The following is a 27,855-nucleotide window of genomic DNA, read 5'->3' as shown; positions in this document are numbered from 1 at the left end:
ATTACATACTTTAAAATGTCTGTATACAAATGCTAGAAGTCAAAAAAAATTAGAAGGAAGAGTTAGAATGCATAGCACTGAATAAAGAGGTAAATATAATTGGCACCTCAGAAACCTGGTGGACACTATGATACCAGGTTAGAAATTATATCGTAATGATAGGATGGATCAAATTGGTGGAGGGTTAGTGCTATATGTTAGCATAGAATCAAATGGAATAAAAGTTCTATAGGAAGCAAAATGCACTGTAGAATCTCTATGGATAGAAATTCCATGTGACAAGGGGAATAGAACATCAGGGATGCAACTACCATCGACCTGGCCAGAATGAACAAACATGAAAAGCTAACAGAAATTAGAGAAGCTGACAAAAATAGCAACACAGTAATAATGGGTGATTTCAATTACCCTAGTATTGACTGGGTAAATGTCACATCAGCAGGGCTGGTACAAGGGTATTAGGCGCCCTAGGCAAACCTTACAGCTTGGCGCTCCCACCTCCCCACACACAATTTTAAATTATGGATTTATAACAGATTTTACATGAAAAATAACATTCTTAGGTAAAAAAAAATATATATATGTTATGATAGTTACATGCACTGTTGGGCTGCCAACAAGAAAACTCTGCAACTTGGAATTCATATGGCATTACACCTACTGTAACATGTTGTTTTGTGTGGGCATGGTCCTGCAGTAACAACACAGTACTATCTGCCAAAACTCAAAAAAAGTTAACCCTACCTATGAAAAGGAGCACAACAAATATTACATCAGAATCTAAAATATCAATACAACACCTATCAGAAAAATAGAACAGAACAAGCTACTACAGATCCCTCAAACAAACCACTTGCTAACAGAATGCTTCATCTAGCCTCGTAATGAGATCACAGACCCTCACCAAATACAAAATAAAGCCACCATAGAATGTGCAGATAAAAACTGAACTGTAAAACAACATGCCAGACTCTATACAATACAATAATGGAAAAACAAAAATGTCAACATTCTTCATGAATAATTGTATAAATAAATCTCCGCTTCAGGTAAGACAAATTATATCAATTATATCCCAAAAGAAGTCCCACCCTATAAAGTGTTCAAAAATTATTAAATAAATATAAACTAGTTATTTTAAAAAAATTTTTAATGGGATGTGGTAAGTTTCATACGTATTCTGATGCTTGCCTCCATGGCCTTGCTTCAGTTTTCATGTAAATGTAATCATGAACTTACCACCCTCCCACACTCTTTTTTTATTGAATTAATTCTTCTATTTTTTTATGGTTTTTTTGTGTATGTTATAAAAAAAAAATTTTTTAAGCGTAACCCTCTTTACTGTATCCATTGTGCCTTTATTAAATGTTCTCCTTGATCAACAATGTCTCTGTCAGTATGACTGGTCCGATCATTTAAGCTCCTAAACAGTTAAACAATCCAATGAGATTTACTTGCGGTTCACTTAAATATGTAATCGGTGATACAAGAACCTCTCCTCATATCCTCTTTCTTAATGTCCAAAGCAATCTCTTTCTTTATTTGTTCAATTATTTCACATGGTTTGTAACTTACACTTTACAGACCCATACAATACCCGTTATCCCTTAATCTGCAGCCGGTTGTATTTTCTGCTGTACACTTCGGCTACTTGTGGGATTCCTCGACTATTGTTGTTCAGATTACACGCATCTGCTCCAGGATGTTCTACTCCTTTTAAACAATAGGGTTACAATTTAGAGGTCTGCCAAACGCTTATCTTATATTTTATGTAACGCCAACCGATTTACTTCAACCTCTAGTTCCAATTTGAACTTTCAGTATCACAAAAAATACTTATCTTTCATGTTCTCCCAACACAGCCATGTTTCGAAAAGACGACCTTTTCTTCATCAGGGGAGTCCACGTCTCTTCTTTACTCCTCGCTATCAGGTAATTCAACTGTGAATAAATGGCATTTCTTCTCCAACTCGCTCCCGAGCTGTTCTTTTTAAATTAGTCAGCAGATTGAATATCTAACAATGGAAAGTCTTACGTCATACATCAGTCATTCTCTACCTTTCCCTTTAAACCTACGTAAGGTCTCGAAGCATATTACAACCGTGACGCCCACTTGAATTCCTCATTCAACCAAATGGAACCACCGTGTTCAATTTAAAAATCCAATGTTTTTCACAATAGTTCAGACTTCTCTGCTGATCTCCACCTCGTGGATTCACTTCCACAGTATCTATAATTGTCCATTTTAATTGATAAAACTGATGGCCTTGATTCACACAATGGTCCACTATTGGAGCTTCCAAAGTTTTGGTCCTGAGTTTTTACCTGTGTTCAATTAATCTAGTTTTGATGGCTCTTGACGTCCTGCCGACATAGTTTTTTGAACACAGGCATTGTATCAAATATATCACATTTTTCGAGACACAGTTTGTATCCCTCTTCCTCTTAATTCGAGACCCTGTTATAGGATCCTGCCATTCTCTACCCTCAATAGTAGTAGCACACATGTCACAACACTGACATACTCTATGTGATCCCTGTTGGGACTCCTGTCTAATGTTCTTCAATATGTCGGCATGCACCACCATATCTCTAATATTTGGACCCCTTGTCGTGGCAATCAGGGGTAATTCCTCAAATTCATTATATATTGACAAAATATGCCAATGTCTGCGGATTGAGGCTATAATAGATGCTGTCGCTGTACTCTGTGGTAATATACAGGTCAACCTTCCCTGTTCCTTTTTATTCTTATATTGTAAGAGTTGGTCCCAATCGGTGTATTTGGCCCTTTTATAGGCTGTGTTAATGATTTTTTTTCGGATATCCCCTTACTTTAAATTTCTTTTTCAAACATTTTTGCTTGTTTCTCAAATTCCCCTCTGGTGGAGCATATTCTCCTATATCGAAAAAATTGACTTACTGGCAATCCCTGCTTTAAGTATAAGGCATGATGACTATGATATTTCAAAAGTGTATTTCTCTTAATATCTTTATGATACACTGTAGTTTCTAACTTCTGCCCTATCTTCTGTATTTCTATATCCAAGTAAGCAATTTTCTTTTGGTTGCTGGCTGAAGTGAACTGTAAGTTGGTATCTAGAGTGTTAATCCATTGTAGAAAAATTTCTAACTCCTTCTTTGTCGATGTCCATACCATAAATATGTCTTCTATGTAACGAGGCCAATATCTAATTTTTGACCACCATTGTGATGTATAAATATATTGTTCTTCAAACTCAGCCACATAAATATTGGCCACAGATGGGGCCAAAGATGACCCCATAGCTATGCCATGTGTTTGATGGTAGAACTGCTCCCCAAAGCGAAAACTTTCCAAAACTTGCATCTGTTCTTTTGTCAGTAGGGTCCCCGATAAATTAATTATGGCTGAAGATTTCTGCCAAGTGTCTGGTTCTTCTGATGCTGCTGCCTCGTCATCCTGCCTTGTCTGGTTTGGCAATCGTTCTTCGTAGTGTACTTCCGTTGATTGCCTTGACGTCTGTTGCCTAAAAAATCCTTGATCTTAGATGTTCCTGATTCCTTTGGCTTCTGTCCCTCGTTACCCCTACTTGGTGCACATTGTTCTTCATCAACCTCTCCTTCCTCTGAACTACTAGAACTATCTCCCGAGGAGAAGTTAAACTTTACCCTTCTTTGTTGTCCCTCTCCCTGTTTATTTTTCCAATTATAAACCCTATTGTTAATATAATCCGCTTGGTCTCTTTTGAATTTGGCTGTCTTAGTTGTTTTAATGTTTGAACGAAACTGTTCCAATGCCTGTCTATGCTCTTCCAATTTATTTTCAAAATCTGTCAAATTTGTTGACCGCTTCTAATGTTTCCTGTATCTGCACTTGGATCTCATCCGTGTCACGTTGGACTCGGTTAATGATCAAAAGCATTAAATCTAGTGAACATTTGTTGAGTATTGCTCTCCAAACCTCAACAAATTCACTATCATCCGAGAATAACATTGGGTCTTTCTGTACTCTTAACCCTCTCGGGACAATCTGCTGCTTCACATACTCCACCAACGTTATTCTGTGCATTTGGGTTCTAATCAGTTTCTTATTCAGCCTAACATATTCATCCCAACCTTTATTATCCAACACTTCTATTGACTGAAAATAAGGATTCCTGTTTTTTTATTTTTTTCTACCTGCTCCTCATTATAACTAAAGGTGTTTTTCCAACTTTCCATGGTGTGCGTGACCAAAGCGGCCCCAATATATTACAATAATTGTATAAATCTCCGCTTCAGGTAAGACAAATTATATCCCAAAAGAAGTCCCACCCTATAAAGTGTTCAATAATTATTAAATAAATATAAACCAGTTTTATTTAAAAAAAAAAATTTTAATGGGATGCGGTAAGTTTCATACGTATTCTGATGCTTGCCTCCACGGCCTTGCTTCAGTTTTCATGTAAATGTAATAAGAAAATTATTCCTTACCTGCTAATTTTTGTTCCTGTAGTACCATGGATCAGTCCAGACGGTGGGTTATGTCCCCCGTCCAGCAGATGGAATCAGAACAAAAACTCTGGGGGGAGGTCCTATATAACCTCACCTCCCATAGCTCCCTCTTCAGTAACTAGACTAACAAAGCCCAGAAGAAAGGAAAACGGAGGGATCAAGCTCCTCCAATGCCCAAAAGGCCATTTTAAACTAAGTTAAAACTGTCGAACCACTAACCCCCAAGGGGAACCTGCACAAAAAGAACTGTGAAACCTGTTACTCTCCTAAGATCCCTGGAGCCCCAGGGATCTCAGGAGAGTAACAGAAGTACAGTCGAGCAGAGGCATAACCACACAACCCCCAACATACAAACAGAGAGGGTGTCTGGACTGATCCATGGTACTACAGGAACGAAAATTAGCAGGTAAGGAATAAATTTCTTTTCCCTGTACGTACCAGGATCAGTCCAGACGGTGGGATGTACCAAAGCTTCCCTACTCTGGGTGGGCCGAAGACGGCCCTGCTCGAACGACCCTATCGCCGAAGGATCCAAAAACTGGAGCCCTCACATCCAAGCGATAGTGCCTTGCGAAGGTATGGAGGGACTTCCAAGTCGCCGCTCTGCATATCTCTTGCATAGATACTGACGTGCTTTCCACCCAGGACGTCGCCTGAGATCTAAGGGAGTGTGCCTTAACCCCCAGCGGTGGAGACCGGCCAACCCCAAGATAGGCGGAGGCAATCGCACCTTTCAACCATCTGGCAAGCGTGGCCTTGGAAGCCATATGACTCTTCTTAGGCCCCGACCAGAGCACAAAAAGGTGATCCGAAACCCGGAACTCATTAGTGAAATCTAAGTACCGCATCAAGCATCGCTTGACATCCAAACTACGAAGCTCTCTGGAGTCCGCGGCCGAAAAGGAAGGAAACTCCATCGACTGGTTGAGATGAAAAGCGGACACTACCTTAGGCAGAAACGAGGGGTACCGTACGCAACAAGACCCCCCCCTCCGTGAACCGTAGGTAAGGCTCTCGACAGGACAACGCTGATCGCCACCAGAAACAGAGTCTTAAAAGTGAGATCCTTGAGGGTGGCAGCTCGGAGGGGCTCGAAAGGAGGCCCACTGAGAGCTCAGAGCACCAGGTTGAAATTCCAAGAAGGACAAGGTGGCTTGGTGGACGGCCTCAGGTGCCTTACCCCTTTGAGGAAACGCAAGATATCCGGGTGGGAGGACAGCAACGACTCATCCCCCTTGTGTAGGAAAGCTCCCAAAGCCGCCACCTGTACCCTGATGGAGTTGTACGCGAGCCCCAAGTCCAGCCCATCCTGTAGGAAGGCAAGGACCTGAGCCACCGAGGAGTGGGTCGGATGAATAGTGTGAGACCCGCACCACGTCTCAAAAACCTTCCAAACGCGCACGTACGTGATGGAAGTGGACGTCTTTCGGGCCCGTAGCAGCGTCGAAATCACCGCCTCCTGATAGCCACGACGCCTCAGCTTACGCCTCTCAAAAGCCAAGCCGCAAGACAGAAGTGATCGGCCTCCTTGAAAAATATGGGACCCTGTCGCAGCAACCGCGGGAGATGACAGAGACGTAACGGCCCCTCCTTCGCTAAGTTGAGAAGGTCTGCAAACCACGGGCGCCGGGGCCACTCCGGAGCCACCAAGATTACCGGTCCCTGATGGTTTTTCTATCCGGCGAATCACTTTTCCCACCAGGGGCCAAGGTGGAAACACATACAAGAGGATTCGCCTGGGCCACGGAAGGACTAGCGCATCGACCCCTTCTGCGCCTCATTCTCGCCGACGGCTGAAGAATCGAGGAGCCTTTGTATTGTCTGCCGTGGCCATGAGATCCATGTGGGGATTCCCCCACCGACGAACGATCAATAGCATCGCCTCCCGGGAGAGCTCCCACTCCCCGGGATCTAGGTGCTGTCGACTGAGGAAGTCCGCCTGAACGTTGTCCACGCCTTCGATGTGAGAGGCTGCCAGGCGAAGCAGATTAAGTTCCGCCCACTGCATCAGCATGTCCGCCTCCCACGAGACATGTTGACCCCTCGTGCCTCCCTGGCGATTGCTGTAGGAAACAGTGGTCGCGTTGTCCGAGAGGATCCTGACCACACGATGCCGCACCAGCGGTAGGAAGGCCCGCAGAGCCAAGCGAACCGCTCTCCTCTCCAAGCGGTTGATGGGCCACCGTGACTGTTCCACCGTCCACCTGCCCTGGATGGAGCTCTCCCGACAGACCGCTCCTCAGCCGGTGAGACTGGCGTCCGTGGTCACCACCACCCAGTCCGGAACCTCCAGGGACACCCCCTGGGCCAAGTGACGAGGATCCAGCCACCAGCGGAGGCTGAGGCGGGCAAATGCCGGAACCGATAGAACCACTTGGAAATCCCGCGATACCGGCTTCCCCTCTGGAGGGGCCGGAGGTGCGCAAAGGCCCACGGAACCAGGTCGATCATGGAGGCCATGGTCCCCAGAACCTGCAGGTAATCCCATGCCGTTGGGGTCAGGAGAGTCATGAAACGCAGAATCTGCGCGCACAGCACCTTCACTCTCTCGGGACCCAAGAATACCTTGCCCTCCTTTGTATCGAACCGCGTGCCCAGAAAAGTCAAAGTCTGAGAAGGGTCCAGGCTGCTCTTGCCGAAGTTGACGATCCAACCCAGGAACTGAAGCAGTTCTACTACTCGATCCACCACCTGTAAAGCTTGGGCCTGCGTCTTTGCCCGGATGAGCCAGTTATCCAGGTAAGGATGCACCAGAATCCCTTCCCAACGCAGGGCCGCCGCTACCACCACCATGAACTTCGTAAAGACGTGTGGAGCCGTTGCCAACCCAAAAGGCAGGGCGCGGAACTGGAAATGTTGCCCCAGAATCTTGAAGAGCAGAAAGCGTTGATAATCCCGATGGATCGGGATATAAAGATACGCCTCCGTAAGATCCAGCGAAGCGAGGAACTCCCCACGATGAACCGCCACCAGGACCGAGCGAAGTGTTTCCATGCGAAACCGGGGCACTCAGAGAGACCGGTTGAGGGTCTTGAGATCCAGGATGGGTCGGAAAGTACCTTCCTTCTTGGGTATCACGAAGTAATTGGAATAATGCCCCCGGCCCAGCTCGGCTACGGAAACTGGCACTATCGCCCCGAGGGATAGTAGGCGGTCGAGTGTCTGCCGGATGGCTCCCTCCTTGTGGGCGGACCCGCAAGGAGAGAAAAGAAACCTGGGCACGTCAACAAAATCCAATACGTAGCCGTGTTTTAGGATATCCAAGACCCACTGATCCGATGTTATTCGGACCCACTCTTCGTAGAAGAGAGCAAGTTGACCCCCTACCCGAGGAGTCGACTCTTGGGTCGGCCTGGCATCATTGCGCAGCCTTCGCGGCGGTGCTTGATCCTTGGCCCTCCTTGCCAGGCCTGCACCCTCGAAAGGACTGGTTCCAGGAATGAGAGCGCGAGGACAGAGTCCTAGGTGGCTGCTGTTGCCGCGCAGGCCGGGACCGGCACTGGTTGCGAGATCGGTTCCTGGAGAAACTGAACAATCTCGTAGACCGAGGCCTATCCTCTGGAAGCTTGTACACCGCATTCTCGTTGAGGGACTTAATGATTTGATCCAGATCTTCACCGAAGAGGAATTTGCCCTTGAAAGGAAGCGACCCCAGTCGGGTCTTAGAAGAGGCGTCCGCAGACCAGTTGCGCAGCCACAGCAGTCGCCTTGCCGAGACCGCCGCTACCATGGACCGCGCCAAAACCCTGAGGAGGTCATACAGGGCATCCGTTCCATAGGCCATCATGGCCTCCAGCCTGTCTGCCTGCTGAGCCTCAGTGGTTGGTAAGTCCTGTGATGTGAGGAGCTGCTGCATCCACCGTAGACCCGCTCGCTGAGCCAAAGAAGTACAGATAGCTGCTCGCAGTCCAAGCACCGAGACCTCAGAGATCCTTTTAAGGTAGACCTCCAATTTCCTGTCTTGCAGGTCTTTCAGCGCCGTGCCACCCGTAACCGGGATGGTGGTTCGTTTTGAGACCGCCGAATCCACAGCCGGGACCTTCAAGAGCTCAAGGAAATCTACCGGAAGGGGATAGAGCTTCTCCATTGCCCTACTGACCCGGAGTGAAGCCTCCGGCGCGTCCCACTCCCGGAAAACAACTGCAAAAAAGTAGGGTGAGTGGGGGAAGGCCTTAACCATGGGACGAAGACCCTTGAGGAGGGGATCCCCCTTCCGTATCTTGGGATCAGGAGTGACCGGATCCGGAGGGGCATCGATGTCCATCTCCTGTAAAATATGAGGGATAAGCTCATCGGCCTGGAAAATGCGAAGGACCCTCGGATCGTCCCCTTCCATCTGAGCTGTCAAGGTGGGGTCATCCCCTGTTGGATCCTGGAGGAGGTCCGTCGCTGGTACAGAGTGCGCTCCACGTGTGTCCCCAGCCGGGTCCCGGGAGGGCCCCAGAGGGATGGCCACCGTCCCGTAGGAAGGATCCCCCCCTGGGGAAGGGCCATGCGTGCCAATTTGGGAGAGGGAAGCCCCATGGGAAAGCTCAGGGGCAGACTGCTGCTCTGGAGAAAGGCCCTATGCATCAGCACCACGAATTCCGGGGAGAACGCGGGCACCCCCGGAGTGGGAAGGTCCGGGGCCTCCCCGCCCAGGAAATGCTGTTCCTGCTCCCCACTGGGCGCGAGAACCGGCGCTGATGCCGGGACCGGGCTCTCCGCGGCCTGATCTGAAACGCCAGCCTCGCCTTCTGAAAACAAAATGGCCGCTGTTCCCACGCTCAGCGGGAACGGGGCCTGGCGCTTGCGAGCCGCGCGGTCCTCGTTGCGAGCTCCTGTGCCATCTCCCGGGCTACCCCTGTCTTCCCCCGCAGGGAGACAAATCACGCAGAGCCCCCCGTGCGATAGCCGACCCCCCTACCGGCCGCACTTGAAGCAAGCCGTAGACCACGACATCGTCAGGCGCAGGGAGAGGCAGGAACAGGCGAGTATAGGCGGGAAAACCCTGACCGGCGGCAGGACCGTGCGCACGAACCAACCCCACCCCCCCCCCCCCCCGCCGACCTAAGCGAAGCCGCTGAGGAATCTGGCCTCCCAGCGGCGGGCAGCCCCGGGGAATATTATGTCGCGGGGCCGCGGGTCAGCCGGCAATGAGCCACAGTGGGGGGGGGGAGATCTGCACCAGCCGCGCGCGCCCCCACGGTCTGACGCAAACTCCCAGAACCGGGGAGTTTTCGCTGTCCAACAACCAAAAATTACCTAAAAAGGAAAATCAACAAAAACACATTTACCCCCAACGCAGGGGAAGGGCAGGAAGGAGAAGACAAGCCTGTCCACAAGATCCCCCTGCTCCCTTAACAACCTAGGCAATTTCCCTTTTTTTTTTTTTTTTAAGCTTGATCCCTCCAGAACAACAAGAGACCTAGCAAGCTATATCCTTGTACTGGGGACTAACCGTCCCCTGCTCACATCTGCTGGAGTCAGAAGATACTGAAGAGGGAGCTAAGGGAGGTGAGGTTATATAGGATCTCTCCCCAGAGTTTTTGTTCTGATTCCATCTGCTGGATGGGGGACATAACCCACCGTCTGGACTGATCCTGGTACGTACAGGGAACATGAACTTACCACACTCCCACAATCTTTTTTTATTGAATTAATTCTTCCATTTTTTATGGTTTTTTTGTGTATGTTATAAAAAAAATTTTTTAAAGCGTCACCCTCTTTACTGTATCCATTGTGCCTTTATTACATGTTCTCCTTGATCAACAATGTCTCTGTCAGTATGACTAGTCCAATCGTTTAAGCTCCTAAACAGTTAAACAATCCAATGAGATTTACTTGCGGTTCACTTAAATATGTAATCGGTGATACAAGAACCTCTCCTCATATCCTCTTTCTTAATGTCTCTTTATTTGTTCAATTATTTCACATAGTTTGTAACTTACATTTTACAGACCTATCCAATACCCATTATCGTCTTTTCGAAACATGGCCGTGTTGGGAGAACATGAAAGATAAGTGTTTTTCGGGATACTGAAAGTTCAAATTGGAACTAGAGGTTGAAGTAAATCAGTTGGTGTTACATAAAATATAAGCGTTTGGCAGACCTCTAAATTGTAACCCTATTTAAAAGGAGTTGAACATCCTGGGTCAGATGCGTATAATCCGAACAACAATAGTCAAGGAATCCCACAAGTAGCCGAAGTGTACAGCAGAAAATACAACCGGCTGCAGATTAAGGGATAACGGGTATTGGATGGGTCTGAAAAGTGTAAGTTACAAACCATGTGAAATAATTGAACAAACGGATAAAGGTCAACGTCCTAGAGTCCTGATTGCTCGGTTACACAGCTTCTCTGGCAAACAGAGGATTCTTCGCTCTGCTAGGAAGGTGGGCTCACTAACCCACGAGGGCACCAAAATCATGATTTTTGCTGACTTTTCTTCAGTGGCGGCAGCAGTCAAACCAGGCCTCTAAGAGAGAGCTGAATCGTCTCGGAGTCTCATATGCCTTATTGTTTCCTGCCAGACTCAAAGTTTACATTGGCAATAAGGTGGTATTTTGCACAACTCCTAAGGAGGCTGAGGCGCTAGTGACAGAGCTTAAGAACTGGGCGACTTCTTCAGATGTACCCTGAACTCTCTCACTGAACTGAGGCTATAGTTCTTTTCCTTTTTCGGTACCTGTGATGCCACTGTAACCACGGCTTGGAGACTTTTTCTTTCTTCTCTCTTGGCCTTGGCCCCGCGGGGGGGGGGGGGGGGCTTGCGGGATTGTACATTTTGTACTGTTTGGAGGTCCTCACCACTCCATCTCCTACTACCACCCATGCATTGATTTGGTGTTGGTTTTACTTTTGAAGCGCCCTATTTTCATGTGGACATCGTCCGCTGAATGGGGTTGCTGCATTGCTTGCTGAACTGGGTTTTTTTCTTTTGTTTTTTATCACACCACATTTTGTGCTCTTCCTTTATGATACTAAAAACCATTGCTGGACTGCTTCTGCCTGGCTTTCTTGCTGTCTCCAGTTTTTCAGAGGCATTCTGTGGTGCTTTAAGAGACCTTTCTTTTTTGTATTTGCTTTGTATTGGCTAAATTGTATTGGCTAAATATCACGCAATCAATAGCAAACAAAATCTGCCCCACGTCTTCCAAAGTTATCAATCCAGCCCACTCTAACAAAAAACCCTGGTTTTCAGTAGAACTAAGAAAACTCAAACATGACCTGCAACACAAAGAACAACGCTGGCGGAAGGATCCCTCCCCTACCTCGCAAGCTTCTTACAAAACCACAATGAACTATTATAGGACCGCCATTCTTCGCACTAAACAGGATTTCTACGCCAAAAAAATACACAGATTCCTATATGACCCAAAAACTCTTTTCTCATATGTTGCAGCTCTTACCACCCCTGTTCCCCCTACCATCCTGGAAGAAGAAGCCCAAAACAAATCGACAGAGTTGGCAATCTTCTTCGACAACAAAATTAAAAATTTACTTGCTCCTCTGGCAGCATCCAACTCCTCTTCAAATACACTGCCTCCTCCTGGCCAAAATTTCTCCCCAACTATCCACTTACAGATACTAGAATCCCTCGAACCCACATCATCCTTGGAAATCGAAGCGATAATCAAGAATATGAAGCCTTCATCACACCCATTGGACCAAATACCTACCAAACTCCTTCTCACCATTCCCAATACCATTGCTAAACCTCTGGCCGACATCATCAATTGCTCCCTCATTCAAGGTACGGTCCCTGACGCTTTAAAAATCGCTTCTCTGAAACCTCTACTGAAAAAACCCAACCTGGACCCAGCCAACCCCGGAAATTTCCGCCCCATTGCAAACTTACCGTTTATAGCCAAGCTAATGGAAAAGCTAGTTAACATCCGACTCACAGACTACCTTGACTCTCACAATATTCTCTACCTTTCTCAATTCGGATTCAGGAAACGCCTAAACACTGAATCTCCTTCTTTCATTAACAGACATGGGCCTGGACAAAGACCAATCCTACCTTCTAGCTCTCCTCGACATTTCTGCTGCGTTCAACACTGTAAATCATTCAATCCTCATCAACTGTCTAAAGGAAATAGGCATTTCTGGCTCTGCACTTCTCTGGTTCAAATCCTTTCTTTACAACAGGCACTACAAAGTTAAAATAAATGACAAAGAATCCCACCCAGTCCCTTCTAAACAAGGAGTACCACAAGGTTCATCACTCTCTCCTACCCTGTTCAATATTTTATCTACTTCCTTTATGCCAATTACTCAATAGCCTCAACCTCACCCACTATATATATGCTGATGACGTTCAGATACTAATCCCCATCTCGGACACCATCTCCACTACACTAAACTTTTGGAACAATTGCCTGCACTCCATCAACCTGCTTCTCTCGAGTCTCAACCTGGTTCTTAATACGTCCAAAACAGAACACCTTGTCATCTCCCCTAGCGACAATAACAACGTCGCCAACAACGCAACTATTCCACTAGCAAGCCAGGTGAGAGACCTGGGGGCCACCCTAGACTCCAGACTGAACTTCAAAAAGTTCATTAATACCACAACAAAAGAATGTTTCTTTAAGCTACAGGTCCTAAAGCAGCTAAGACCACTCCTACACTTCCATGATTTCCATTCAGTTCTTCAAGCCATACTGTTTTCAAAGATTGACTACTGCAACGCACTACTACTCGGTCTCCCCGCCTCATCTACTAAACCTTTACAGATGCTGCAAAACGCAGTGGCCAGGATTCTTACAAACTCACGTCGTAAGGACCACATCACACCAATCCTAAAAATCCTTCACTGGCTTCCCATCCACTATAGAATACTCTTCAAGACCCTTACTATCATTCACAAATCTGTCTACAAGCAATCCTCACTCCAACTCTCCATCCCTCTCGAACTTCATACTTCCACAAGGCCGATCAGATCCGCATACAAAGGTTCTCTCCAGGTTCCCCCTAACAAATCCTCGGTCCACAACTCCATTCATAAACGAGCACTTTCGACAGCAGGTCCACTCCATTGGAACTCTCTTCCCCCAGATATATGCCAGGAACAATGCCATCTCTCCTTCAGAAAGAAACAGAAAACCTGGCTGTTCGCACAAGCTTACCGCTGAAGGAGCCTCTATCTACCAATATTGACTCTCACCTTCCCACCCTTTCCCTATCTCCTCCCCCCCTCCTCGCTCCTGTCCCTGCCCTGCCTCCACCCCCCTGTTTACCTCCCCCTGTTTCCACCTTCCACAGGAAATATTATGCTAATAACTGCCTATGATAAATCTCCAACCGAACTCAGCAACCTTATGTTAACCTTTATATGTCTCGCTACTTAATTGTTTTTCGTTGACTACTTTAGTACTCTCCAGTTACATTCGTTTGAAATCTTTCCTTTCTTCCAACGCCCATGTTTTTGCTCCCTGTTTAATGTAACTTTACCTTCTATATAGTTGTTAATTGGTTCCCCTTGTTCCATTGTAAACCGGTACGATAAGACTTGGTCTTGAGCATCGGTATATTAAAAGAATTTAAATAAATAAATAAAAATATCTGATACAGCTCTGCTGGACATTACGGAGTTCTCTTTGTATTATTATATTTGTCCTGATGTTTCTTTTCTTTCAGGGGGCTCCTTGTTCTTTTCATTATTCATTTTAGGGATGGTTTGGGATGATGGTGTGGTGTTAATTTTGGGTGTATGGGGGGTTTGTGCAAAGTCCTGATTAGTTTCCACTGGGGTGGGTTCCGACGTTGTCTGTTTTGGGTTTGGGGGGTTATATGGATTGTTGGGTGAGGGGGGCCTCTTCTCTTCTGGGGAAGGGACATCCAGATATATTTCATTTCTGCTTCTTGGGATGGCCCCCTTTGGACAGTTGTTGTTTGAGGAGTTTTTTGGGTGGTTCTAGAGTTTTTTGATAACAGATATTTTATGGTTCCTTCTTGTTATTGTGGGTAATAATGGCACATGGATCCAGCTATTTGATAGTTTACTGCAGCAAGGCCCAGCTCAGGGAATTTGGTTCTCTTTCTGGGGTTTACCTTTACAGCTTATCTATCTAGTGGTATTTCTATGTTTCTAGGTTTGGGATCTTTCTTTATTCTTTCTGGTACTGGCCTATAGTTTTCCCATGATCTCTAACAGTTCTTATGGCACTTGATTAACTGTCTCTCTTAACGTTCGGTGTATCTCTTCCCTTATTAAAAGAAAATGTATATTACAGTGGGCTAAAGGCAATAAAATACATATCCTATTCCTACAGGAGAGACATTTTACTAATACTGAGCACGAGAAATTAAAATGTGGATGGGTGGGGGGGTGTTTATTATTCGTCATTCAATTCCAAAATTCAGGGAGTCTGTATATTAGTAGCCAAATCACTTCCTCTGGTGGTTCATAGGTGTATTCGAGTCCCGGAGGGGCGTTATGTTATTCTAGGCTGCTCTCTCTATTCTGACAAAATTTACTCTAGTAAACGTGTATGGTCCACTAACTGCTATTAATCAAGTTGACTTAGGGAATAGCTTCTGCTATTACTGGCATCAGGATCAGAGGATCCTCTTAGTCTTTGGGTACTTGCCATGTTCTTGTGGCCTAGTTTGGCCTCTGTTGGAAACAGGATGCTGGGCTTGATGGACCCTTGGACTGACCCAGCATGGCAATTTCTTATGTTCCTAATCATGCTCAAGATACGTTCTACAAGGACCTCTTGGACACTATTACTACTTTGGGTGGAGACAAGATTTGCCTAGGTGGGGTTTGGAATATTTGTATGGACCCCCTCTTAGATATATCATAGGGCTCTCATCGCCTCTCCAAGCCCGGGCTTGCACAGGATGGCTTGGTACTTCTCTTCAACTTCCTGACCTTTGGAGAACCTATCATGGGGGTGAGCGAGACTATACCTATTACTTTCCTAAACACAGGTCCTATAATCGAATTGACAATTTTCTTTGCTCTCTGAATTTCCTTGCTAATACGAAGGGGTGAGCCATCCTCCCTTGTACTATATCCAACCACAATGCTGTGCAGCTGGTCCTTCACCCAGTGGATACCTGGAGGAACACTCTGAGTTGGCCTTTGAATACATCTCTTCTTGGGGGTCTAGATCTTCTCAGACTGATAACTACGGTTCAGGAATTTAATGAATATAACCCCGACTCTTCAATGGGAGACTCTTAAGGCCTACCGGAGAGGCTACATTATTAGTTATGCAAGTCATTCCCAGAGGGAGCATCGGGATAAAGTAGCCAGTTTACTGTCAAGGATTGGACAGCTGGAAGCTCAACATAAGCAGGATTGTTTGGCAAAAACTTATCAAAAACTTGAAGAAGCCAGGCACAAACCTGGCTCATCGGAAACCAGTAAGATAGAACGTGCTCTCAAGTATACAAAATTACACTACTATGATCACTGGGATAAGGCAGGTGCCTTATTGGCAAAGACGGTTAAGAAAGAGAGAAGCGCCTCTTATCTCTCTCCCAATTGCAAGATCCGCATGGCTCCCTAATAGCTGATCCAAGTGGTCTTGAATAGTTAATGGTGAAATATTTTTCTGACTTGTGCTCTCCAACTGCTCCTTGTAATGGTTCGACTTTGTAGAGGTTCCTTGAGGGGTAAGACCTTCTAATTTTAGATGATCCACAGTGGGAGATTCTGATGGTCCCTATTACTCTGTCAGAGATATGGGCGGCTATTAAAACACTTCCCGGGGGAAATGCCCAGGCCCCGATGGCTATTCCATAGATTTCTTTAAAAAGTGTTTCAGTGACTTAGGCCCTTTCCTATTATCCTTGTACAATAGTGCTGGGCTGACTGTCTCTTCTCTGGGATCTCTGGGTGACGCTAATATTTCTCTTATCCACAAGGATGGAAGGGATCCAGCTGATTGTGGGTCCTACCACCCCATATCGCTGTTGAATGCAGACCTAAAAATCCTGGCCAAAATCCTGTAGCTTCACCTAGAAAAAGTTCTCCCCTTTTTGGTTCATCCAGACCTATCTGACTGTTAAGGGCCGTGTTTCAACATCTAACACATGGAGTCTATTTAATGTTATGCATCTGTCTAAAAAATTGGGAAAGATGGGGCTTATTATCTCTCTAGATGTGGAAAAAGCATTTGACCGTATCTCCTGGCCTTATTTATTTGCAGTCCTGCAACACGTGCAGTTACGGATTATTTTTTACAATGGGTAAGGGCAATGTACAAAGCTCCTCGGGCTCATCTTCTTATTAATGGTGTGTTGTCCCCTTACTTTCCCATAGCAGGGGGTACGTGGCAGGGTTGACCTTTATCTCCCCTTCTTTTTGACCTTGCTCTCGAGCTCCTAGCTGCCCTTGTGAGGCAACACCCGGAGATTAAAGGCCTTCAAGTTCGGCTCTACCATGCATACCATAACACTTTACGCAGATGATGTTCTACTCTTCGTATCTAAACCGCGAGCCTCGGGTCCGGTCTTAATGGATAATCTGGGGGGTTTTAGTGCTATTTTTCCTATAGGCACCTGCATGGTGATCCCTCCATGCATGGCTGAGTTTTGTGTCATTCAGGATGGGTTCTCCTACTGGGGATTTTTATCCAAGGAATTGGCGTAATCTTTTCTTTAAAAACTATGGTAGTTTGCTGGCCCAGACTAAATCTAAGTTGCAAAAATGGGTGGATTTGCCTCTTTCTTGGGCTGGGTGATTCCACCTTGTCAAAATGGTGACAGTTCCTAAATTTTTGTATTTGTTCCAGCATGTCTCTTGTAATATCCCTGTCAAGATTTCTGACTCCTTCCATGGTATATCCTGATGTATATGAAATTATCATCAGCCATGCATTCGACTTAGCCAGTTGTGACTTCCTAAGAGACAGGGAGGACTGGCACTCCCCAACTATTGGGCCGCTAGGCTTTTAGCACTTAACGTTTGGTTAGGCACATGGTGGCAGTCTGGTGCCCTCTTGAGCAGCTACAGTCTGATATTGTGGTCTTTAGCAATGTTACCTTTTTTACCACCTACTTCTTTGTTATGCTGCAAGGTCTCTCAGTCTAGCCCAATCCTTGTTCATACTCAAAGTTTGGCAGCACGTTTGCGTTATTTGCAGCTAGATGCTAAACCTCTCTCTCTCGGCCCCTATTTACGAGAATTCTCCAGCATTTAGAGAGTGGAGGCACTTTTGAGGCACTTGGCTCCGAATTTACATAAGAACATAAGAAAATGCCATACTGGGTTAGACCAAGGGTCCATCAAGCCCAGCATCCTGTTTCCAACAGTGGCCAATCCAGGCCATAAGAACCTGGCAAGTACCCAAAAACTAAGTCTATTCCATGTTATCATTGCTAATGGCAGTGGCTATTCTCTAAGTGAACTTAATAGCAGGTAATGGACTTCTCCTCCAAGAACTTATCCAATCCTTTTTTAAACACCGCTATACTAACTACACTAACCACATCCTCTTGCAACAAATTCCAGAGTTTAATTGTGCGTTGAGTAAAATAGAACTTTCTACGATTAGTTTTATATGTGCCCCATGCTAACTTTATGGAATGCCCCCTAGTCTTTCTACTATCCGAAAGAGTAAATAACCGATTCACATCAACCCGTTCTAGACCTCTCATAATTTTAAACATCTCTATCATATCCCCCCTCAGCCGTCTCTTCTCCAAGCTGAAAAGTCCTAACCTCTTTAGTCTTTCCTCATAGGGGAGCTGTTCCATTCCCCTTATCATTTTGGGAGCCCTTCTCTGTACCTTCTCCATCGCAATTTGATATTCCAGCATCCACTCATGCGAATTACCCTGAAGGCTCGCAGAAATACCTGTCAGACCCAGATGCATTTCAAAGGGTACCACACTTCTTTATGTGGGCATTCTTCAAGGGAAGGCAAGTACTGTCACCCCACAAGGTTTAATTGATTGCTGGAAACAAGACTTGGGTGCCTCCTTCACGGCCCAAACTTGGAAACTCATCTGGTCCAGTGCCCATAGCAGCTCTATCTGTCAGCATAGAGCAGAGTTCATGGTGCATCTGTTACATAGAACTTATCGCACGCCAGCTTTCTTTTTGACCATATTCCCCACCTACAGTTCACAATGTTGGCGGGGTTGTGGCGAGTGTGGTACATATTTAAACATGTGGTGGCAGTCCAATTTTTCTGGCATAGGGTAACTATGGAAACTGCAGATATAATAAACATGCGTATTTATGTTTCCTCTAGGCTGGGTTTGCTAGAGCGCTGGGAAGGTTCGTTAATGCCAGGAAATTTAGACAACTAGTGGGTCACTTAATGTTAGCTGCCTGTTTCACCATTGCCACCTTCTGGAAAAGAAATCCATGTTTTGATCACTGGAGGAAACAAGTTAGAATTATTATTGATCTTGAGAAACTCATATACAACTTGCGGCAAAAGTTGTTTAAATATAACGTGATATGGGATCCTTAATATAGGTTTTTAGCTGATAATGTGCCTTCAATTTAGAAGTATTTGCTAATCATGATTCTTTCTGTTTAGGTTTCTTTATACTATTTTTGTTAATACCCTGGGCTTGATTGTTGACGGCTGTATACTATGCCTCTTATTATGATGCACTATGGTTGGATTATGATTTGTATACTGCTGGTTTCTCTGCTCAAATTACATTGTGCCATGAAAATTTATAAATAAAAAGTTAAAAAAAAAAAGATTTAGGACACCCATCGAGACCATTTTGAATTTGTCTCTTATTAGAAACCTGTTCCAACACCCTTAGATCTAAGAAAGGGCGAAGGCCTCTGGTTTTCTTGGGAATCAGGAAATACCTGGAGTAAAACCTGTCGCCCCGCTGATTTGGCTCGAGCCATTAGGAGGTCAGAAAGTTCTAGTCAAAGTATTTGTTGGTTCACCGAAGACCTCCATAAGGGACACAGAGAAGATTGTAGAGGGACCCATTGGAAGGTCAATCTGTACCCCTGCAAAACAATGGATAAGACCTATTGGTCCAAGGTGACTAGAAAAACCGGTCAGCACAGATTTGTAGACGGACCCCACTGAAGGATCATTGCTCGGGGGTACGGATTGCTGGCTTAAACTCCCTTGCTGCCAGTCAAAACCCCGTGGCAGGGCTCTGCTGCGGGACTGGGTGCGATTGAGGAGCACATGGCTGCCTTACTCTTGAACTAGCTGGCGGCCACTGGGGTCTCACCCTAAAAGCCAGCGGATAATACTTCCACGGTCTGTAAAAGGGGCGTCTTGAGGTTTGCTGTGATTGCTTTTTGCCAGAGGACTGAGGGTCCGAGGTGCTGGACAAGAGCTGCTGGAGGGTATCATGGTGGCCCTTCAACTGCTCTACCACTTCTTTGATCTTATCTCCAAAGAGATTCTCCCCGGTACATGGCAGGTCTGCAAGAATATCTTGTATTTCAGGCTGGAGGTCCGAGGCCAGGCCATGGGTTGAGCTCCAATGCCTGCCACTGCCACTCTCACCACTGTTTTGAACACATCATAAGCCGAGCATACCTTGTGTTTGTCACACTCCAGGCCATGTTGGATCACCTTGAGGAAATCTTCTTGAAACTGCTGTGGAAGGCACTCCACTAGATCCTGAAATTCTTTCCAGAGGTTTCTGGAGTATTGGTTCATATAGAGTTGATAACATGCAATGTGGTCTGCCAACATGGAACCCTGGAAGACTCTCCTTACCAGAGCATCCAGGGCCTGTTGCTCACAACCTGAAGGAGCCAAAACTTTCTTTAAGGTGGATTCCACCACTGCCGACTGGTGTGGAAGCTGGTGGCGTTCAAATCCTGTGGTGGGTTGCTCCAAATAAACAGCATCAGTCTTCCGATTTACTGGTGGGATGGAACTGAGGTGCTCCCATAGCCAGATGAACAAATCTATAAAGATGTCGTTCACTGGTACTGCGATAACCTCTTTTGCAGCGTCCACAAACTGAAAGACTTTCAGCATCTTATGACTGGAATCCTGTTTTGTCAGGAGCTGAAAAGGCTGAAATGGCTCTCATGACTCATGGCTCTCATGAACCCGGCAAAAGTTAAGTCTTCCGGCGGAGAATTAAGCTTGCCCTCAGGAGGAGATGGCTCGGAGGGCAAGTCCTCAGAGTCCTCTGTCGAGGATGGGGATGCCTTACTCTCCCAATGGGTCATAAGAGGCATCCCCTTCACTTTGTGTGCCCAGGAACAACTGAGGTGGAGCCCCCAGTGAGCTTTTATGGCGAGACTCTGACGGTCTGGAACTGGAGGGTGCACTGGCACCGAAGGCCCTGTGGGCAACGGGAGCTCTGAGGGAATCGATGGCTCTTACAGCATCAATTCTGAAGGACCAGGGAGGGATAACACCAGTCAGGGTGTCTTGAGCGGAAGTGGCGCCAATGACCCCCGATGGCCTATCCTCATTGGAGGAATCACTCACCGAGATAGCCACCAGTGGAGGCCGCATCAATGCCCCCTGTATCAATGAGAGGGCCCGGGGCAGGTTGAGTCATCAATACATCGAACAGCAGGTTCAGCCGCTCCAACAAAGGAGCAAGCATCGATGAACTGGGCTCCAATGGTGGTAGTGGTCTCGGTGGAACTGGTGGCTCGATTCCCTGCAGGGCCCGGCCAACCTCCTGCCACACACGTCCCTCCAACTCCTCCTTGAATGCTGACAAGGACGGGGCAGCTTGAGAAGGAAGAGCGGTGAAACCAGATCCTCCACGGAACCGCAAAGGGGATCTGTGCCTTCTCCCAGAATCGGTGGGGATCGCCATGGTCCCTCGGGTTCCACAGAAGGTGAAGATTCCTTGGCCCGGGTCCGCTTCGGGGACAGCACTGTCGGTACTAGTGCCCTCCCGTGGTCGAACGTATGTAATGACAAGGAACGATGGTGATGTTTTCTTGATTTCCCCCAATCTTCGGCCTGGTCTTTCCCTGTAGCCGAGGGAGATGGCAAGGATCCAGACCTGGAACGAGAAGAAACTGACATTGAACAGTCTCCCGCACGCAATTCCAGCCAGGAATCCGGTAGCGGAGGAGATACCAAAGGGGTCGGGGTCGTTAAGACTTCCTGACACTTTGGTGTTAATGCCCCCGATACCAACGTCGAGGGTTCCGACTTTTTGGCACCAAACAACTTTTCCATTTTATCGAGATATGCACGACGGCCTGAAAAGCAGCACCGTCTGTAATTGACTGCCATCAATGAATGACTTACCACAGCGCCCGATTACCAACCCCGAAATGCAGAGGGACCCAACGGGATGCAGGAAGGGAAGATAAAGTTTTCCACACAAAAAAAAAAGCGCAAGCTCCACGGTTGCTATGCTTCACCATCGCGGGAAAAAGACTGAAGAGGGACCCCTCATGGACGCGTGGATAAGAACATAAGAACATAAGAAATTACCATGCTGGGTCAGACCAAGGGTCCATCATGCCCAGCATCCTGTTTCCAACAGAGGCCAAACCAGGCCACAAGAACCTGGCAATTACCCAAACACCAAGAAGATCCCATGCTACTGATGCAATTAATAGCAGTGGCTATTCCCTAAGTAAACTTGATTAATAGCAGTTAATGGACTTCTCTTCCAAGAAGTTATCCAAACCTTTTTTGAACCCAGCTACACTAACTGCACTAACCACATCCTCTGGCAACAAATTCCAGAGCTTTATTGTGCATTGAATGAAAAAGAATTTTCTCCGATTAGTCTTAAATCTGCTACTTGCTAACTTCATGGCATGACCCCTAGTCCTTCTATTATTCGAAAGTGTAAATAACCGAGTCACATCTACTCGTTCAAGACCTCTCATGATCTTAAAGACCTCTATCATATCCCCTCTCAGCCGTCTCTTCTCCAAGCTGAAAAGCCTTAACCTCTTCAGCCTTTCCTCATAGGGGAGCTGTTCCATCCCCTTTATCATTTTGGTTGCCCTTCTCTGAACCTTCTCCATTGCAACTATATTTTTTTTGAGATACGGCGACCAGAATTGTACACAGTATTCAAGGTGTGGTCTCACCATGGAGCGATATAGAGGCATTATGACATTTTCCGTTTTATTAACCATTCCCTTCCTAATAATTCCTAACATTCTATTTGCTTTTTTGACTGCTGCAGCACACTGAGCCGACGATTTCAATGTATTATCTACTATGACGCCTAGATCTCTTTCTTGGGTGGTAGCTCCTAATATGGAACCTAACATCGTGTAACTACAGCAAGGGTTATTTTTCCCTATATACAACACCTTGCACTTGTCCACATTAAATTTCATCTGCCATTTGGATGCCCAATCTTCCAGTCTTGCAAGGTCCTCCTGTAATGTTTCACAGTCTGCTTGTGATTTAACTACTCTGAATAATTTTGTATCATCCGCAAATTTGATAACGTCACTCGTCGTATTCCTTTCCAGATCATTTATATATATATTGAAAAGCATTGGTCCAAGTACAGATCCCTGAGGCACTCCACTGTACCCTTTTCCACTGAGAAAATTGACCATTTAGTCCTACTCTCTGTTTCCTGTCTTTTAACCAGTTTGTAATCCACGAAAGGACATCGCCTCCTATCCCATGACTTTTTAGTTTTCGTAGAAACCTCTCATGAGGATAGCGGCATGCCAGGCATGCTCAGTGGGTCAGTCAAAGTTCTAGAAACTTTGAGAAAAGTTTTCTGTATGGGGCTCCATCAGATGATGTCACCCATGAGTGAGGACTACCATCCTGCTTGTCCTAGGAGAATATGCTCTATGGGCAGGATCCTGCGAGGCAGGTGTGGCTCAGAGAGGGTGTACCCAGAGACTGGGGAATAAGAGTTGGGATCCAGCTGGGGATAACCAGACCAGGCCCAGGTCTCCAGGCGGAAGACAGCTCCTGTGCATAACACTTTCCAAACATTGAGCTGAAACGAGGCAGCACAACTGTGAGTAGAAAGAGAGTACACTGTCTGAACATAAAGACAGTTGACTGCTATGTATATGACTGAAGCTGTGAATAAAGTTCATGTTGTAAGAATGGCTGGAGTCAGACTGAATTTCTACCTCCAGGTCTGTGCGAACCACAGCTCATTCCCACACCTTGTCTCTTTGGCCTTAAGCATAGAATCCCACCACCACAGAGTTGTGTAGATAAACTACTCCAAACCCTGAAGACTGCTACACCCTGTAATTCCGATACAGGTTCCTGGCTATAAGTACACAGGAGGCCGGGCTTTCCCACATCCTGGGCTGAAGGTCTTGTAAGATCTTATGTAGGATGTCAAACACTTCCTTGTGAGGGGCCTTGTCCCTCCTAACACAAATGGTGAGGGCTCCTCCAGATTTGCCCAAGAATTTGAAGTGTGATTAATCATCCTTGAGCAAGAAGTGCTCTGACAGAGTATACCTGTAGAATCCTCTTATGAGCCTGGGAAGGGAGAAACTCCAACTCAGGAACCAGAGGGTGGACTGAGGAGACAACTTAGAAGGATCAGAAGGAGAACATAACAATATAAGATATGCCATACTGGATCAGATCAAGGGTCCATCAAGCCCAGTATCCTGTTTCCAATAGTGGCCAATCCAAGTCACAGGTACCTGGCAAGTATCCACACATTAGATAAATCACAAGCTACTATTGCTTATTAATTACCGTAATAGCAGTTTATGGATTTTTCCTCTAGGAACTTATCCAAACCTTTTTTAAACCCAGTAACACTAAGGGGCAGATTTTTAAAAAAGTACGCGTGCGTGTACTTTTGTTCACGCAACCAGCGAAAAACAAAAGTACGCCGGATTTTAAAAGATACGCGCATAGCCGCGCGTATCTTTTAAAATCTGGGGTCGGCGCGCGCAAGGCTGCGCAAAATCGGCAGCCTGCCTCAGAGGGAACTTTTTTTTTGTCCCCCCACCTTTCCCTCCCTTCCCCTATCTAAGCCCTAACTAAGTCCCCCTCCCCTACCTTATTTCGTTGAGCGTCGCCGGCTCCCTGCCCCGGCACAAGCTGCTGTGCCGGAGCACTCGGCCCCGCCCCTGGACAGCCGTCATGCCTCTGACACACCCCGAATGCTGTGCTGTGCTGCCCCCGACATGCCCCCCAAGCAAAGCCCTGGGACTTACGTGTGTCCCGGGGCTTTGCGCGTGCCAGCGGCCTATGCAAAATAGGTGCGCCGGCCTTTTAAAATCTACCCCTAAATGCTGTAGCCACATCCTCTGACAATGAATTCCAGAGCTTAACTATGCACTGAGTGAAAAATAATTTTCTTCAATTTGTTTTAAATGACCTACTTGCTAAATTCATGGAGTGCCCTCTGATTCTTCTATTATCTGACAGAATAAAAAACCAATTTACATTAACTTGTTCAAGTCCTTTCATGATTTTGTAGACTTTATCATATCCTCCCTCAGTTATCTCTTCTCCAAACTGGACCAGTCCTAACTTCTTTAGCCTTTCCTCATAGGGCAGCCATTCCATGCCTCTTATTTTGGTCACCCTTCTCTGCAATTTTTCCAGTGCTGCTATATTCTTTTTGAAATGCGGTGACCAGAATTGCACACAGTATTCAAGGTGCGGTCCCACAATGAAGCGACACAGAGGAATTATGACATCCCATGTTTTATTTCCCATTCCCTTCCTAATAATTCCTAACATTCTGTTTGGTTTTTTTTAATCGCCACAGCACATTGGGACCACAATTTCAATGTACTGCAAACTATGACACCTAGATCTCTTTCCTGGGTGGTAAGTCCTAAGATGGAACCTAACATCGTGTAACTACAGCAAGGGTTATTTTTCCCTATATGCATCACTTTGCACTTGTCCATGTTAAATTTAATCTGCCATTTGGAAGCCTAAACTTAGTCACGCAAGGTCCTCCTGCAATTCTTCACAATCAGCTTGAGATTTAACTACTCTGCATAATTTTGTGTTATCCACAAATTTGATCACCTCTCTCATTGTACCCCTTTCCAGATACATTATAAATATATTAACCTTCATCTTACCAACATATTTTATAGAACAATCTTACCAAATGGGGTCCAAATGGGCCCCATGCAGTTTTGTGGATTGACCTTGAAAATCATTGTCAAGAGTTCATTTTGCTGGACTATGAGTGACTTACCCCCTACAACCTCTGATAAGGAACAGCTTGAAGTGGACAAATCTTTCCAAATAATTGAAGGGAATGAGCCTGGATCTATCATCATTGTTGATTACCACATATGCCAGCAACTGCAGATGGGGGCCCACTGCTTGGGCTAGATGGCTCAGGGGCAGTGGAAAGAACAGGAAAGGTTTTAGAACTAGAGTTAAGGGCCATCAGACTAGCTCTGGTAGACTTCTCCCCCTAATAATCGGAAACCCAGTCGGGGTACTCTCAGACAATGTGACAGTAGTGATCAAGGAGGGACCCACAGTTAGATTCTGGCTCACAAGGAAGCGGTAATCTGCAATTGGGCGGAATGGAGCTTGAGTCTTCTGTCAGCAGCCCATATTACAGGAACAAGCAACATCCAGGAAGACTTCTTAAGCAGAAACAAGCTGGATCCAGGGGAGTAGGACCTCAGATAGGACGCAATCTTCAGAATCACCACCATGTGGGGGTACCAACCATGGATCTGATGGCAACTCGAATCAATGCAAAAGCAAGCAGGTTTTTCAGTCGGAGGGAGCTAGGCTCCTGCAGGATGTATGTGTTGATTAGCTCCTGGCCAGAGGAGGACCCACTGTATGTGTTCTCCCCCTTGACCTTTAAAAGGGAGAGCTCTGAAGAGGATAGAAAACCCTCCAACACTGCTAATTCTGATCATGCCAGATTGGGCAAGGAGATCATGTTTCAGGGATCATCAAAGATTACTGGCAGATGTACCCCTATGCCTTCCAATGGATCAGGGTCTGTTACATCAAAGTCTAGTGACGCTAGAAAACCCAGCTCCATTCTGTCATATGGCATGAGCCTTGAAAGGACATGTTTAAGCCATAAATGATATTTACCAGTAGTAATATCCTTTATGCTGAGGGCCTAAAAGGAATAGCCTAGTGGTTAGAGCAGTGGGCTACAAACCAGGAGACCAGGGTTCAAGTCCCGCTGTCGCTCCTTGTGACCTTGGGCAAGTCACTTTACCCTCTATTGCCTCAGGTACAAAACTTAGATTGTAAGCCCTCTGGGGATAGAGAAATACCTACAGTACCTGAAAGTAAACCAATGTGATATCTCAGATCAAATGTCGGTATATAAAAATAATAAATAAATAAGCATCACTGGCTTATAGGTGAATATGCCACCTCTTTGAAAGCTTCTGTTGCCAAGGGGGATACTCACCCTGAGAAGGCGGCCATAGTACAGATTCTGGTCTTTATCTAACAAGGTGTAGAGTCCTAGCCCTCAACTCTCTAAGGGATAGTGACTATCTCTTGTTTTAGAGGCCCAATAAAGGGCTAGTACGTAGCTACGCATCTGGACTTAAGACACTTCCTGAAAGGGGTAAAGCGCATCAGGCCACCCTTCCATCCTCTGGTTCCCTTATGGAACCTGAATTTTGTCATTGGATTGCTGGCAGGGCCACCCTTTGAAGCCACTAAGACAAACCTCCCCCTCAAGGATCTGTCCTTGAAGACGTCCTTCTTGGTGGCAATGCGTTTGGCAAAATGGAGCTCTGAACTACAAGCACTCTTCGGTAGAGATCCTTTTATGGTCTTTTCCGAGGATGCAGTCAGGCTCAGGCCAGTTCCATCCTTACTGCTGAAGGTGGTGTCTGGTTCAAATGAAACATGGACTATCGCCCTACCAGTCTTTAAGAAGTGTGGAGCAGAGAAGAAAGGTCAAAAGTTGTACCACCTGAATGTCGGGCGGACACTGCTAAGATACCTGAAAGACACGAATGCTTTCAGGAAGACAAGCAGGGTTTTTGTACTGTTCACCGGAACATGGAGAGGCGAAGCGGCTCCAAAGTGACACTGGCCAGATGGATCAAAGAGGCCATCAGATCATTATACCTAGTGGGAAGTAAGTCGATTCTGCCAGGGCTGCAGACATTTAACGAGAGCACAAGCAGCATCCTGGACAGAAGTATGAAGGGTGTCCCTGGAGGAAATTTGCAAGGTGGCCACTTGGTCCTCCTTCATTTCTTTGCAAAGCAGTACAGATTGGACATGCTGCCCAACTCGGACACAACCTATGGGTCTGCCACCCAACAGAGTGGTAGCTTTGCTACGTCCCTAAATTGATGACTGGTCTAGCCGTAGGAAAAGGAATGTTAAATTATATCTTGCCTGATAATGTTCTTTCCTTGACTACTGCTAGACCACTCTAGTCTCCACCTGGCAAGAGTGAGTGAGCATTTGTGCAGGGGATAAAGAAATTCCCATTTCCTTTTTTTGTCCGCCCTATCACCAGGGAATAGGTGGGACCCTAGGCTTCTCCTGCTAGCTGTATATTTTCTACGTCC

General features: G+C 46.1%; 1 protein-coding gene across 3 annotated transcripts in view; it reads right to left on the bottom strand.

The window, feature by feature from the left end:
- The window catches only part of STX17 (syntaxin 17), a 237,667-nt gene that overhangs the window by 11,012 nt on the left and 198,800 nt on the right, over nucleotides 1-27,855 (bottom strand). The window lies entirely within an intron of this gene.

The sequence above is a fragment of the Rhinatrema bivittatum genome, chromosome 2 (genome assembly GCF_901001135.1).
Source record: "Rhinatrema bivittatum chromosome 2, aRhiBiv1.1, whole genome shotgun sequence".
Taxonomy (NCBI): Eukaryota; Metazoa; Chordata; class Amphibia; order Gymnophiona; family Rhinatrematidae; genus Rhinatrema; species Rhinatrema bivittatum.
This window is presented reverse-complemented; position numbering and strand designations above follow the sequence as displayed.